Source organism: Schistocerca nitens, chromosome 5 (assembly GCF_023898315.1).
Source record: "Schistocerca nitens isolate TAMUIC-IGC-003100 chromosome 5, iqSchNite1.1, whole genome shotgun sequence".
Taxonomy (NCBI): domain Eukaryota; kingdom Metazoa; phylum Arthropoda; class Insecta; order Orthoptera; family Acrididae; genus Schistocerca; species Schistocerca nitens.
The window spans coordinates 379,262,350-379,277,863 of NC_064618.1; positions in this window are offsets into that span (position 1 = coordinate 379,262,350).

Consider the following 15,514-nt stretch of genomic DNA (forward strand, 5'->3'; position numbering starts at 1 on the left):
AGACATGAGAGAATAGTTTTCATAGTAGTAGAGGGAATTGGAAATTAAAAATATTTGTAGAGAAAGATAGAGAGAGACTGGAATGTAACCAATAATTAATGATGGAAGATACGTGTATTCGTTCCTCTGAAACGATGAGGTTGCCACAGGACAGGATGTTTTGGCAGACAGAAAACCAGTCCGAAGAACGATAACGTCCCTCCCCGAATTTCCCGTCAAAAGAAAACACTACACAAGCAATAAATCTCTGCTGCACGCATCTGAACCGTGTACAAGTGTCTTTCACTAGGCGCCGCGTTTTAGTTGTTCGTTGCGAGAGTTTATGAGCAGTTCGTGATGTAAATCTATAAAAAAGCAGTCAGCTGGTCTGGACACTTTGAGTTTTCCTAAATAGCTTGCAACAGACGAAAGATGGCCTCCTTTATTTACGTATCCAAATATGTTTACCAACTTACGAACACTGAATATAAACTTAAGTGTTAGGAAGTATGTTCTGAAAGTCTTTGGAGCATGGCATTGTGCGATAGTTAAACAAGGATTATATACAGTTCATACAAGAAGAAATGTGATGCGTCAGAGGAAAGTCGAAAATTAGGTGTGTAGATCGAGTAATCAATTAATGTAACCTGATGGAATTGAGGAGACTGAAAATGTATGGCATGACGTGACTAAAAGTGGGGACTGGTTGACTGGACACATCATGAGGAGACATTGAGTAATATATTCTGTATTGAAGAGGCTTGCAAAGGAGAGACCAGTATGGAGAACTGCATGAAATCGGTCTTCTGACAGAGGATCACAACAACACATGTTTCAACTATCAGGTTGGTGCATAAATGCGTAGCGTTTTTGTCTTGCATGCCAGTATTCCGGTTACTATGGGCTCATTTATCGATTATCTTTTTTTATTTGTAGTTCACTGTTGCTATTCTAGTTTGCATCTGTAATTTGTCATTTGGACATAGCGAGTGGAGCTGTGGACGCTAGAAAATGGAGTGCCAAATGGATAGATTGGAACATTTCCGACGTTCTCTTCTGTTTGAGTTCAATGGAGGGATGACAGCAGCGCTTGCAGCCAGAAACATGCTGTGTGTGGGGGTAATCCATTACACAGAGCAAGATATGAAAACGGTTTTCTCGTTTTAAGGATGATCGTTTTGACATTAATGAGTTTCCACGTTCGGGAAGACCTTCAGTGTTTTATGAAGATCGCTTAAACGCATAAATCCACAATCACCCACGTCATTGCACTCAAGAACTGGAAAATGTTACAAAATGTGATCATGCCACCATCGTGCGACATTTGCATACAATGGGGAAGGCACAAAAATCGGGTGTACGTGTACGCCATGCTCTAGGCCAAAATCATAAAAACCAGCTGGTGGCCGTATGTGCATCTGTGCTTCCTCGTCATCAGTTGGATAGTCAACATCACAACATTCCTACCCTGTATCGTTACTGGCGACGAGATATGGTGTCTTTATGCTAACGTAGTGAAAAAAGAGTAATGCTAAACCCCAAACAAAGCAACTCCCCGTACAATGACCAGCGCGCATACACAAAAGGTAACTTTATGCATCCGGTGGAACAGTGGCAGTATTGCGTACAACGAACTGCTTGGCCGACGTGTAGTATCGCTGCTGACATTTATTGTCAACAACTGAGATGCCTCGCAGATGCAGTCCAAGAACAACGGGCAGGAAAACCACATGTGATGTGGCTACTCCACGTTAAAGCCCTCCCACATTCTGTTAAACTGACGCAACACATTATCTAGAAGTTCGGTTGGGAAGTCATTCCGCACCCACCTTCCTTAACTGATGTTGTGTCCTCATATTTTCACCTTTTCCGTTTTCTGTCCAACTCCCTTCTAGGGACTTCCTTTCCGAATGAAAATGAGCTTAAAATAAGACTCGACGAGTTCTTCGCCTTCAATCCACGTGATTTCTACAGTAGCGGAATCGAAAAGTTGCCCCAGCGTTGGCCGAATTTGGCTAATAGTGAAGGAGAATATAATTTAGGTGACTAAAGTTTCTGTTATGGGTCTGTTTGTAAGAAGGCTAGGAACTTATGCACCAACCCAATACTTTGCATATTTCAGACAAGGTGCGATAATCTATTGTGTCACAAGATCACTTGCCCCATACAAGGAGATCATTAGATTCAGGGCTCAGAATGTCCTCGCGTGCTGTAAGTTTTAAAGTGGTCAGTAAAAATCATTTGTCTCATAGGATAAGTAAATACATGTCATTCGTTCCAAATATCCTTCAAAATTGTTCAAATGTGTGTGCATTCCTAAGGAAGAAAACTGCTAAGGGTAATCGGTAGCCGGCCGCGGTTGTCTAGCGGTTGTAGGCGCGCAGTCCGGATCCGCGCGACTGCTACGGTCGCAGGTTCGAATCCTGCCTCGGGCACGGATGTGTGTGATGTCCTTAGGTTAGTTAGGTTTAAGTAGTTCTAAGTTCTAGGGGACTGATGACCACAGATGTTAAGTCCCATAGTGCTCAGAACCATTTGAACCATTTTGGTAATCGGTCCCTAAAGCTACACACTACTAAAATTAACTTATGCTAAGAACACACACATACCCACGCCCGAGTCAGGACGCTAACCTCCGGCGGGACGAGCCGCGCTGTCCGTGACATGGCGCCTCGGCCGATGGCCATAGCAGTCTGGTCCCTTCATTCCCACAAACCACATGGCGCTTCAAACCGCGCGGCCACCCCGCGCGGCCCAAATATCATTAAAAGTTTGTGAAGGTCATTCTAACAGTTTCAATCAAACATTTGTCAACTGGAATAATCGTGAAACATTAGATAGTGCATCTAGAGGGTGTTTCCATAAGAGCGTGCAAAAAATTAACACGACATAGAGGACGCTCAACTGAACAATTTGAGTTAAGGGTCGAAGAAGCTATCTTAAGGAGATAATAGGAATAGAATCGCGTTACTGTGTACTTTTTCCTATATTAGTTAGCTGCAAATACCATCAAATTGTTCAAATGGCTCTGAGCACTATGGGACTCAACTGCTGAGGTCATTAGTCCCCTAGAACTTAGAACTAGTTAAACCTAACTAACCTAAGGACATCACAAACATCCATGCCCGAGGCAGGATTCGAACCTGCGACCGTAGCGGTCTTGCGGTTCCAGACGGCAGCGCCTTTAACCGCACGGCCACTTCGGCCGGCGCAAATACCATCATTGGCACAATGAACTTACCATTTGTACTGTATCTTACAAAGGTGCTGAAACTGACGTCCTTCATCCTCAATGCAAGCATGACATCAGCGAACATGATTCTGACGTTCCCTGACAAATACCCCTGCCGTGTTTCGAATCACTAATTCCATATCCACTGGAGTCTCATTGAAGAGTGACTTTAGATATCCCCATACGAAATAAAGAAGGGGATTCATATCACGTGACGTCGTAGGACATTGAATAGGATCTCCCCTTAAAAACCAGCGACCCGGAAATACTGTGCCGGTACTCTTCTATTGTACTGTATTGTAGGTCTCTGAATAGCACGGCGTAGTGACTGGGTCTGTCATTGATTCATAGCACGTTATGTGATGGGACAACGTAAATACCGCGCAATAGAGCCACCTTACAGACAAGTACAGTAAGCCAAACCTGCATCGTGGCTTCCTGGTAATCACACTCGTCCTGCTTCTTTCCTTGAAGAATATTAGGAATGTACACTATGTGATCAAAAGTATCGGGACACGTGTCTGAAAATGACTTATAGGTTCGTGGCACTCGCCATCAGTAATGCTGGAATTCAATATGGTGTTGGCCCTTTCTTAGCCTCGATGACAGCTGACACTCTCGCAAGTATACGTTCAATCAGGTGCTGGAAGGTTTCTTGTAGAATGGCAGCCCATACTTCACGGAGTGCTGCACTGAGGAGAGGTATCGATGCCGGTCTGTGAAGCTTGTACGAAGTAGGCGTTCCAAAACACCCCAATGGTGTTCAATAGGATTCAGGTCAGGACTCTGTGTAGGCCAGTCTATTATTGTCGTGTTACGACTCCGATACAGACATTGCACTATGAACAGGGGCTCGTGTTGAAAGATGCAATCGCCATCCCTGAATTGCTCTTGAACAGTGGGAAGCAAGAAGGTGCTTAAAACATCAATGAAGGCCTCTGCTGTGATAGTGCTACGAGAAACAACAAGGGGTGCAAGCCCCCTCCATGAAAAACACGACCACACCATAACACCACCGTCTCCGAATTTCACTGTTGGCACTACACATGTCGGTAGATGACGTTCACCGGTCATTAGCCATGCCCACAGCCTGCCATCGGATAGCCACATTGTGTGCCGTGATTCGTCGCTCCCACAACGTTTTGCCACTGTTCAATCGTCCAATGTTTATGCTCCTTACCCCAAGCGACACGTCGTTTGGCATTTTCCGGCGTGGTGATTGGCTTATGAGGAGCCGCTCGGCCATAAAATCCAAGTTTTGTCACGTCTCGCCTAACTGTCATAGTACTTGCAATGGATCCTGTGTGATGGTCTGGATAGATGTCTACCTATTACACATTATGACCCTCTTTAACTGTCTGCGGTCTCTATCAGTCAACAGACGAGGTCGGCCTGTACGCTTTTGTGCTGTACGTGTCCCTTCACGTTTCCACTTCACTATCACATCGGAAACAATGAACGTAGGGATGTTTAGGAGTGTGGAAATGTCGCGTACATACGTATGACACAAGTGACACCAAATCACCTGACCACGTTCGAAGTCCATGAGTTCCGCGGAGCAGCCCATTCCTCTCTCTTACAATGTCCAATGACTACTGAGGTCGCTGATAAGAAGTGCCTGGCAGTAGGTGGCAGCATAATGTACCTAATATGAAAAATATACTTGTTTTGGGGGTGTCCGGATACTTTTTATCTCATTGTGTACGTGTAAATAAACAGCATAATACATGTAAACTTTTACGCATGTTATTTGTATGCTGAAAAACAGTAATTCTAGACAAAGCGGTAGACAAGTTTATATCCACATCTCGTTAAGCTGGCTTCTCCGACCGCAGGTTCGCTACCTAAGATTGTTGTTTGCATGCTCTTACGATGAACCGCATCACAGGCTTATGGGTCGATAGATATCGTATTGATTTACTACATCCTCTGACCGAGATGGAGGATTGGTAAGTCAGTAGAATCGGCGGTTCAGAAGCATGTAAATCTTAAAGTAGACGCTAATGACATTCCCTACCCTAATCTGTGGTTGTGCCCCGACTCGGACCTCGTCGTCGATAGGACGCGAAGAGTCAATCTTCTTTCCTTCCGTGTAGTACCGCCGTCTGTCCTCTCTCCTATTCCGTTTACGTATGGTGCACAAGCAAAACAATCTTTAAACACTTCTCCACATGATATTACTTTTACTATTTCATGCTCTTCTAAAATCATACCAAACAAGGCCATAGTATAAATACTTTTGAGTCTCTTTGACCCCTTATGGATACACTATGACTGTACCGAATGTCATGGAGGAAGTATAATATGTCCAAGAATTTTTTTGATTCATGTCTAATCACGCAGATATTAATTGTCCTTACGTTTCTCTTCACTAACCCAGCTTGGAAAACACCTCAGAAGGAATAACTGTGATAAATATTTAGCGACTGACGTCTTTCGTCGAACCGCCAGGATAGCTATAACGTAGCTTTCGGGGCGGGGAGGTGCGCCAACCACTCTTCGAATCTGCCCTGCAGATTAACGACGAGGGTCGGTATGGCGGTCGCTCTGGAAGTGATTTTCAGGCGATTTGTCCCTTCCCACTACGTGGATACCGGGCTACTACCCAGGTCCGGCATTAGATACACAAGTCGTAAGCATTTAGAAAACTTTCGCTCACTTTCATCTCAACACCTCTACATGCAAACTGTTATGGTACAGATCTTCCAACGTTCCGTCCTGGCGGGAAACGAGGTGGCGCCAGGGAGAGCACCGGGTCAGCACTTAAACTAACCATGCCAGATCCGTCGATAAACATGCCAACAGTGCGCCGAAGCAAGACTAATGCACAAGATAAATTAACGCCACGAAGAATTTATAAAATTGTAGCTAGCAAGTGACAATTTCTAAATCAAATGTTTGACTGACTTTCTTTCATGCAGCTAGTTTCAGCAAGAGTACACCTTCTGATAAATATCTCTCTTTACTCCAGAAAATATTTCACACTGCAAAATTACTGCAATATTATGCTCTTATTCCGTCTTATTAGTGCACATACCGAGAATCTGACGAACAACGCAAGCTGAAAGATTCTAAAACTCAATGACAATGAACGGGAGTTTTGGAAATCCTTTGTCAAGTTCATCTTGTCTGCTTTGAGACCACATAATATATAAAATGACAAGCTGCTCCTATTTGAAAGCGAAGTTAATGGTTTGAAATGCGATGCCTGACCCAGTTAGTGGAGCACAGCGCTCGCTGGTAGATTTAACAACGTCACTGACATAGGATCTGACTGTTGTCACTGGTTTCACGTGATTTAAAAGGCAGAAATTACGCTCCACATATTCCATCACAAGCCCCATGTGTGACATTCGTTATCGAAAGCATTCTGCTTTGCCGGCAGCACAGCTTTTATCCCTCAGCTATTACGTTATCCTCATACAAAACCGCCAGTAAAAACTTCATGTTCTGCTTACTACTACTCTGTAATGGTGGGAAATGAAATCTTGTAGCTATTAATATTTGTTGGTTCTTCATATTTTTTCCCCTGTTGCTTCAGTTAAGACACTGAGAATAACATACGTAACACCTGAACGAAATGCTAACCAAAAACAGTGATTCTATTAGTTTTCGAGAGCATCCGTCATTACGTCTACTTCCAGTACTACGGGTCACAACCTTCCAACCATTTTCAAGGAATATCGACAGCTGGATTCCAAGTCCGACAGCGGTCCTGCTTATTCGCCGGAAAATCAAAACGCTTACTAAGGAGTTCGTTGCGCACACATCATGGACTGCGTATGTGGGACAAATCCAAAAATAATTACCGAGCGGGGTAGCACAGTGGTTAACACAGTGGACTCCCATTCGGGAGGACGACGGTTGAAACTGGCGTCCGGCCATACTGACTCAGTTTTTCCGTGATTTTTCTAAATCACTTAAGATAAATGCCGGGATTGTTCTCCATCCATCCCTAATCCGAGATGGTACTCCGTCTCTAACGATCTAGTTGTCGGCGGGACATTAAACTCTTCTTTCCTCTATTCGACAACTGCAAGGGCCCCACACGTGAGCGATATATCACTTGACATGTGGGTAACGATACTGCCCGCAGACAATCGCTCGCTCGCACACTATCATATACGAGAGATTTCCCAAACAGTTTTTAACAGTATTTCGAGAGCTACCGTGTGGAGGCGTTCTGAACAGACAAATAAGCTAAAAGTTCAGCAGTCCTGGCAAATGACTGACGAATATTGACTAAAATGCGGATACAGAAACGCAATCCACCAAGAAAGTACTCAGACCTAAATTGCCTAGTTCTTACCTTCAAAACATCAATTAAATGTGTCTGCAATTTTTTTGCTACCTTTGATCAGTTCATTATTTAGTTTTAAACAAAATTCGTCTTTTTTCCCTTTCTTTTTGCTTTTGTGGTGTCCATATTTTATAGCTAGAGCAACGTTTTTTTCTTGAAAATAGATGCCTATTGATGCAGTGGTGATTGTACTTGTAATCTTGCAATAAAATTCGTTATGTGATTTAACTACGTCGATAACTCTATATCTTGATCTTTAATTTCCATGAAAGTCTGACGCATTTTGTGACACAGTCTTCAGGAAAATTTATGTAGAGAATAGCGGGGAAACACTGGATATTTATTTAACACTGCGCCCAACACTTCGGTCGCTTTGAACTTACCTTTGACTTATGCACCTTTCTGGTATACAACGTTTGAAGTAGTATAATTCGAAGCATGAACGAATTTCTTGTTTGTTTCCTAACATGGGAGGGACCGTAAAACAGTAGTGCAAACGCGCTGATAACTTCCGTGGTTTTCTTGTGAGTGAAAGGTCCTAACAAGGGAACCTCCCCACCGCACCCCCCACAGATTTAGTTATAAGTTGGCAAAGTGGATAGGCCTTGAAAAACTGAACTCCCATCAATCGAGAAAACAGGAAGAAGTTGTGTGGAACTATGAAAAAATAAGCAAAATATACAAACAGAGTAGTCCATGTGCAACATAGGCAAGATCAAGGAGTGCGTAGGCACAGTAGCGCCGTGGTCTCGTGGTTAGCGTGAGCAGGTTCGGAGTGAGAAGTCCTTGGTTCAAGTCTTCCCTCGAATGAAAAATTTTTTTTCTTTATTTTCGCAAAGTTATGATCTGTCCGTTCGTTCATTGACGTCACTGTTCACTGTAATAAGTTTAGTGTCTGTGTTTTGCGACTGCACCGCAAAACCGTGCGATTAGTAGACGAAAGGACGTGCCTCTCCAATGGGAACCGAAAACATTTGAACGCAAGGTCATAGGTCAACCCATTATTCCACATAGAAACACGTCTGATATATTCTATGCGACACTGGTGACGGCATGTGTGTCACATGACAGGAATTTGTTGTCGACCCACCCAAATTGTACACTTGGCGAATGGGTAAAAAGATTCTTCTACCTTGCCCGATTTAGGTTTTCTTGTGGATGTGATAATCACTCCCAAAACACTGATGAAAACATAATAGTTTCTCACATAAACTGAAAATAAAAAATTAAACTTTCCACTCGAGGGAAGACTTGAACCAAGGACCTCTCGTTCCGCAGCTACTCACACTAACCACGTGACCACGACGCTCCTGTGTTTGTGTTATCCTTGATGTTGCTTATCTTTCACATGGACTACTCAGTTTATATATTTTGCTCAATTTTTCATAGTTCCACACAACTTCTTCCTGTTTTCTCGATTGATGTGTGTTCAGTTTTTCAAGGCCTATCCACTGTGCCAACTTATAACTAAATCTGAGGGGGGTGCGATGGGGAGGTTCCCTTGTAAGGAGCGAAATAATGTGTAGGGCTCTTGCTCAGAGTTACGACACGTTTCGCTTTCAGAAGGAGTTTCCAAAGCGCGAGTTCACGCCTGATTTTCCTGAGCCGCATTAAGTCTCACTACACGATCTTCACTGCCTTCTTGAGATTGTATACTACCCCGACTTTTAGCCATTCTGATGTTTTCAGAAGTACTCGACCATATTCTCGTCTTTTTTATTCATAAACAAAACTAAATCTGCAGTAATGACTGAGCAGTCTCACTAAGTGTTCAGTAGAGAAAGCAAAATCTGAAGCCTTATATCCTAGCCAAAGAAATTATATGTTTATATTCGTAAGGAAAAGATAGCAGTGTTTAATTCTGTGACAGAGGTAAATTTCAGGAAATACACCTATCACTGATTTAAGAAAAACTAACAATGTTTGATGTACAACGATACCAGCGGCCCCATCTTTTGGTTCTGTGGTGCACTACGCCGTGATCACTGCCACTGATGTAAACATCCGAAGTACTAAGCTGACCAGACTATTTTAGCTAAAACTTCAGATTGGGTATATTTTTGTTCCGCGTTTAGATTTTGATGAGATAAAGCATATATGCTGCCCCAATCGATGCTGAAGCTAGCTGTGCAAGTCCTATAAAAATTAGTCTCGTAGTTTTGGAGATTAAAGTTCAAACAAGCGAACACACAGACACGACACTTTTAGATAACACCGGAGTTAACGATCATTTTCCGGTATCCGATTGCGATGAAATCAGACTACACGTTGCCCCAAGATACCTGTGAAAACAGCCTGAAAACTCGTACAGTGGTTTTGGAGGATAGCGTGTTCAAACAGACAAACAGGGAGACATGACACGTTACAGTCTTATTTTCAGTATAAATTAATGTTTTAGGTAAACAGTTCGTAAGGTAGCTCAGGACTGCCCTGCCCACTACACTATACTTCTCAATAATTAATTCTCGTTAATTTGTTCTGTTGTTTAACTACAAGTACAAAATATTTACACATTGACTTATCAATCTGTAGGTGGTTATAAAAACATTAACAAAAGCACTACTTTACTTCCAATATATCTTATTGTCATTCATGAGAGAAACTTTATACGAAAAGGAAAAGGACTTAGATACAGCTCTTGAATTGGTACGTTCTAAAAATTTTAGTTAATCTCTCGGTGCAATTCATAACGACCGGGAGAGCGGTGTGCTGACCACACGCCCCTCCTATCCGCATCCTCAACTGAAGATGACACGGCGGTCGGATGATCCCGATGGGCCACTTGTGGCCTGAAGACGGAGTGCTTCTCGGCGCAATCCTACATAATTCCGTTTAGAACAACCAGTAGGACCACAGTGTATCGTTTTTATTACTGCGAACTCCACATGAATATCTACTTCACACAACGTTGTGTATTGTAACAGAATAAAACTTTACAACCAAGCTCAATACGTAATTAAAAGGATTGCAATGGCCGTGCTGCATTTCCGCGGATGGGCTGTTAGTCGAATGTGATTCACCAGATTGCTCGGAAATTTTGAGAGGTCCTCACTCGATGGCTGCGAGTAACAATTTCCATAACCACCTAGTCAACCGGAGAACGAAATGCTGAGACCGACCGTTCGTCTGTGAGGCGCTCCGATTAAACTTGATTGTGAAAGATTATATGTGGCAATTGTCGAGTACAATTAATCAGATTCAGTCAAGCTTTTCAGGGTATGTGACGGCAACGTCGCGTTGTTTTACAAACGAACGTTTCATCCAGGGCTAAAACAATAACATCTACTGAAGCCTATGGTTTCACGTAAACAAATATCCTTTCAAATTCGGAACTCAGTTACCAAGAAAAGAAACGAAGGCTGGGATGCACAGTCTAAAACCATATTCTATCCGCTTTAAGAATGACAAGCCGAGGATTTCCCAGTCGCTTCCTATGCTCCATTGCCTCTCTGCGGGCACAATACAGTGAATCGAAGTAGTTTGTTTACATGACTTACACTGTTTAGCATAAGTGACTTTAGAATCCGAGAAAAGTAATATATACGTTCCGTCATACCGAAAATATATCATTGTAACCCAACAACAAGGTCGTTGCCAAGCCACAAGACGGATCTCGGAATAGCCGTGCATGGTAAACGGATATGTGTTCACGAATGAAAGACACGGCTAGTCGTTTTAACACACTGGGTGACATTCCTCTGATGGGGAGGATTGTAGGAATCAAAATGAACATTTACGATTGGTTTCTTTGAAGTATCTAGGTGTACTTTGTGCTATATTGTCGTCGCATCAATTTCAATGATGAAATCTAAGTTTCACATTTTGAAAATGAGTGCGTAAGACAGTCAGGGGAAGGACATAGATTAGGGTTTGTTATCCGAACGCTACGTCAACATATACATTATGCAACAAAGTATGACAACATTCCCTTGGTAATACACTGATCGTGATTTTCATAGACCTTTTCAGGCTTGTAATGATTATTAGCATGAAACAATATGCCAATACTTTAGAAAGTTTAGCGACCTATCTTACAATTAAAGAGGCTACAGTAACTCACAATTTCCATTACATTATATCACAGTAAGGGACGTCCTGATTACTGCGCATATCGTAGTTCACAAGGACGGTTAAATGACAGCCCCATCGAACAACACAGCATGTTGCACTTTTTGTGAATATCCAAATTTTGGAACGTGTGAGATGACAACGAATCTATTTCCTTTGTGGAAAACTGGCCTAATGGCTAACCTGATGTGGTGTTCAAAAGTACCTTACGTTACATGAAGACAAAGAGTAGTGCACTACGGTGACTCAAATGAACAGTACAGTGAATGACACCTCCAAACGATCAAAGTCATATACCTATACCCATAAAACTGAATATATTACGGAAAGCGAAGTTTGGGAAACGAATTAAAGTTCAAGGAGAAGAAAAAAGAAAAACTTTCACGTTTGCCGATGATATTTTATTTCGGTGAAGATGGCAAACGATTTACAAGATCAGTTCCAAACAATTGATAGCGCCTTGAAAAGAAGTTAGAAGATAATTATCAAAAAGCTTACAACATGTGTAATGGAATGCAGTCGAATTAAGTAGAGCGACAGTGAAGCAATAAGTTTGGAAACTGAGATGTTAAAACTAGCAGACTCTCTTCGCTGATTGGACAACAAAATAAGTGATGAACGAAGTAGATGGAATATTAAATTGATATTTGCAGTAGCAAGGAAAAAGCGTCCCTGAGAAATAAGAAATTCATACACACTGACTGTAGATCTATGTGTCAGGAACCATTTTTCTACAAGTATACTTCTGTAGTGTAGTCTTACACGGAAGTGAGACGAGGACGATAGAGAAGAAGAGAAAACAAACTTTTGAAACGTAGTGTTACGAGACGAAGCTGGAATTGTGTGCGAGACGGATCGGTAAACTAACGAGGAACTACATCCAACTGTGGAGTAACTTTTTGGCTCAGATTTTCTAAAACAAGGGAACGGTTGGTACGACAGACGCCGAGGCATCACTGAAACATCACTTTGGAATGGAAGGAACTGCAAATCGATAAAAGTTGTAGAACACTAAGGGCTGACTACAGCAAGCTGGTTCAAAGTTGTTAAAAACTTGAAGCGATGATGGAGAGGGCTAAATTTATCAATTTGAAGTAAGGGATCGAGTCCAGAAACGAACAAGTCGAAAGTTACAAGCGAAAATCGCTATGATACGTCTGAGAGTGGAATACATGTAATGGTACTGTTGTCGTCAAAATTGTAGGGCAGGTAACTTTCAGAGGTGGTAACATGGACAAAAATTAGAAAAAAAGTCTTGTAAACATGGGCTATAAAATGGATACTACTTCAAGAGCTATGAGCACTTTTTCATATCCGATACTGTGAAACACATCTCTTTTAATGCAAGGTCTTTGATTTCAGTATTTTTAGAGGAGGTACTATGAACCAAAACAAGAAAAAATGAGCAGTAAATGTAGACTCTATAAATTAATATCTTAAGCGCTACGGACACTTGTTCAGCAGAAGAGATGCATTTCGTAGTAGTGAAGATGAACAGCTGCTCATAACTTTTAAGTTATGCGTGTTAGACCCCATGATTTCTCGAGGTTTTTATCTTGTTTTGGTCCATTCTACCACCTCTGAATGTTCCCTTATTTGCCATCTTAGCAACAACTGCACTGGTACATGAATTCCACCGGCAGGGGTATCAAAACGATTTTCTCTTATAACTTTCGACTCCGACGTTTCCGGACCAGTGCCCCTCTATATCATACTGATACATTTGCCTCTTTTCACCATCCATGAAAGTTAGTAACATGATCATGGAACCTCTCTGTATAGGCCAAAAGTTTCACGAGGTAATCGACATGGGGAGCTCCATCAATTCAGTCATTGGGAAAAGCCCACACGAATATGTTTCTGACTGTTTTTATAACGAGAGAATAGGCCACTGTATGTAGTGGAAAAGAAAGACACAGGAATAATAGGATAACAATTGGTTCAACGGAAAGCTGATCAAATGGGGAATGGAACTTGCCAAAATGTTCAAAAATTTCTGTGTTAGGTAATGCGATGTTGCATTTGAAACGGTAACAGAGGGACAAAAGAGTGGAAGGGCTCGTTCATTAATTGAATATTTCCCTTATTAAAAGAAACATTAGAACACCACTTTATCAACCACAGTTGGCACAATTGAAAGTAGCACATCTGATTCAGTTAGGCCCAGCGGTCAATTAACCAAAGAAAAGTTAATTTACGGCAACTCCCCTTCGCACCCCTTTCTAGTTTAGTGGTAAGAGGGTTCAGTGCATTGCCCGTCATAAACTGAACACATCTCAAGCATGAGAACGAGAAGAAGGTGTACTGAACTGTGAGAAAAAGGAAACAAAAACAGTGAATAGTCCAAGGACAAAACTGCGATAGAGAGTAGACAGAACCAGCAACAGGACGGTGGGTAAGTGGTGACTGTGTTGGGCAGCGAGGTAGGCGAGCCGTGTTAAAACCTCCCGTGCAAACATTTTTCTTCCGCTGTCCGCTGTATTCAATTTGTGTCTTTGACGTGGTTGAGTTAGGTTGGGTTGTTTTGGGAAGGAGACCAGACAGCGAGGTCATCGGTCGCATCGGATTAGGGAAGAACAGGGAAGGAAGTCGGCCGTGCCCTTTCAAAGGACCATCCCGGCATTTGCCTGAGGCGATTTAGGGAAATCACGGGAAACCTAAATTAGGATGGCCGGACGTGGGATTGAACCGTCGTCCTCCCGAAAGCGAGTCAAGTGTGCTAGCCACTGCTCCACCTCAATCAGTTTTGTCGTGGTGTAACGCCCGTTTGCAATAGTGAGGTATAAGGAAGGGACCTTTTTTATGACTACTCTATTAGCAGCCGAAAGGAAGTTGCTTTCAATCGAACAGCAAACTGTTGATGACAAGGCGACAAGTCAACCGAATCCTTCACCAGAAAACACGTTTGGTGTGTCATACACGGCAATATTGACTGTACGTATGTGATGTGATAGAAATCTCTTATAGACGCACTTAATTTCTACGCCTGGTAATTGAGTGAGATATGCCTCCTCGCCTGATTTAGGTATTATTGTTTGTTACATTACCTGCAACAAATGAACGCCAGCGTTTCATAATCGCACAGTTTCTCTGTGCTTTGTCGAAACGTATGTTTTTAATGTTTTTGAAACTGCGCCCCGTTTTGAAAGTTTTTACTCTTGAATTTCTTTGGTGTAACATAGGTCACACCAGTTTAATTGTTGTTTTCATTTCTGTGAGACATCTACGTGGTATGCTCTCACTGTCTATCGCTTGTGCCTTGTCCCGCCGTTACGCAGGGTCGGCCATGGTTAACCGGATTTGGCATGTTAATTGTAAGGGGTGCCCTTCCTGCCACCACGCTCTGCCCCTGCGTCTAGTGTAAATCGTGAAATAGTGTGAATGTGTTTCAAATGTCTATGAGTCGTGTAACTGAGGCGGGACGTGGGGACCAGGCCGGTATTCACCTAGTAGGATGTTGAAAACCGCCTAAAAACCACATCCAGGCTGGCCTGCACACCGGCCGTCGTCATTAATCCGCTGGGCGGATTCGATCCCGGGCCGGCGCGCCTACCCGAGTCCAGGAAGCAGCGCGTTAGCGCTCTCGGCTATCCTGGCGAGTGTCTGCCCGCTGTCACTATTCATCACATTTACTTGCGAGGGTAACTCATTCTTACCACATGACTCATGTTATATAACATTGTGGAATGAAAAGAGCCAAGAAAGAGAATAAACATGTGATGACCGGACAGACAATTCATAACGCTGAAAAAAAAATAAAAATAAAAAAAAGACCTTCCATCTGTTTTCGTGCTTGATCTGTGTTCAGTTTTTGACTGGCTATCCACTGGGCCATTTTTACCACTAAATGTTTGGGGGGGGGGGGGCGATGAGGTGTTCGAAGAGGTTCCCCTTTTGAGGACACTAAAGACAAGAGGTACAACGTCTAGCTTCTG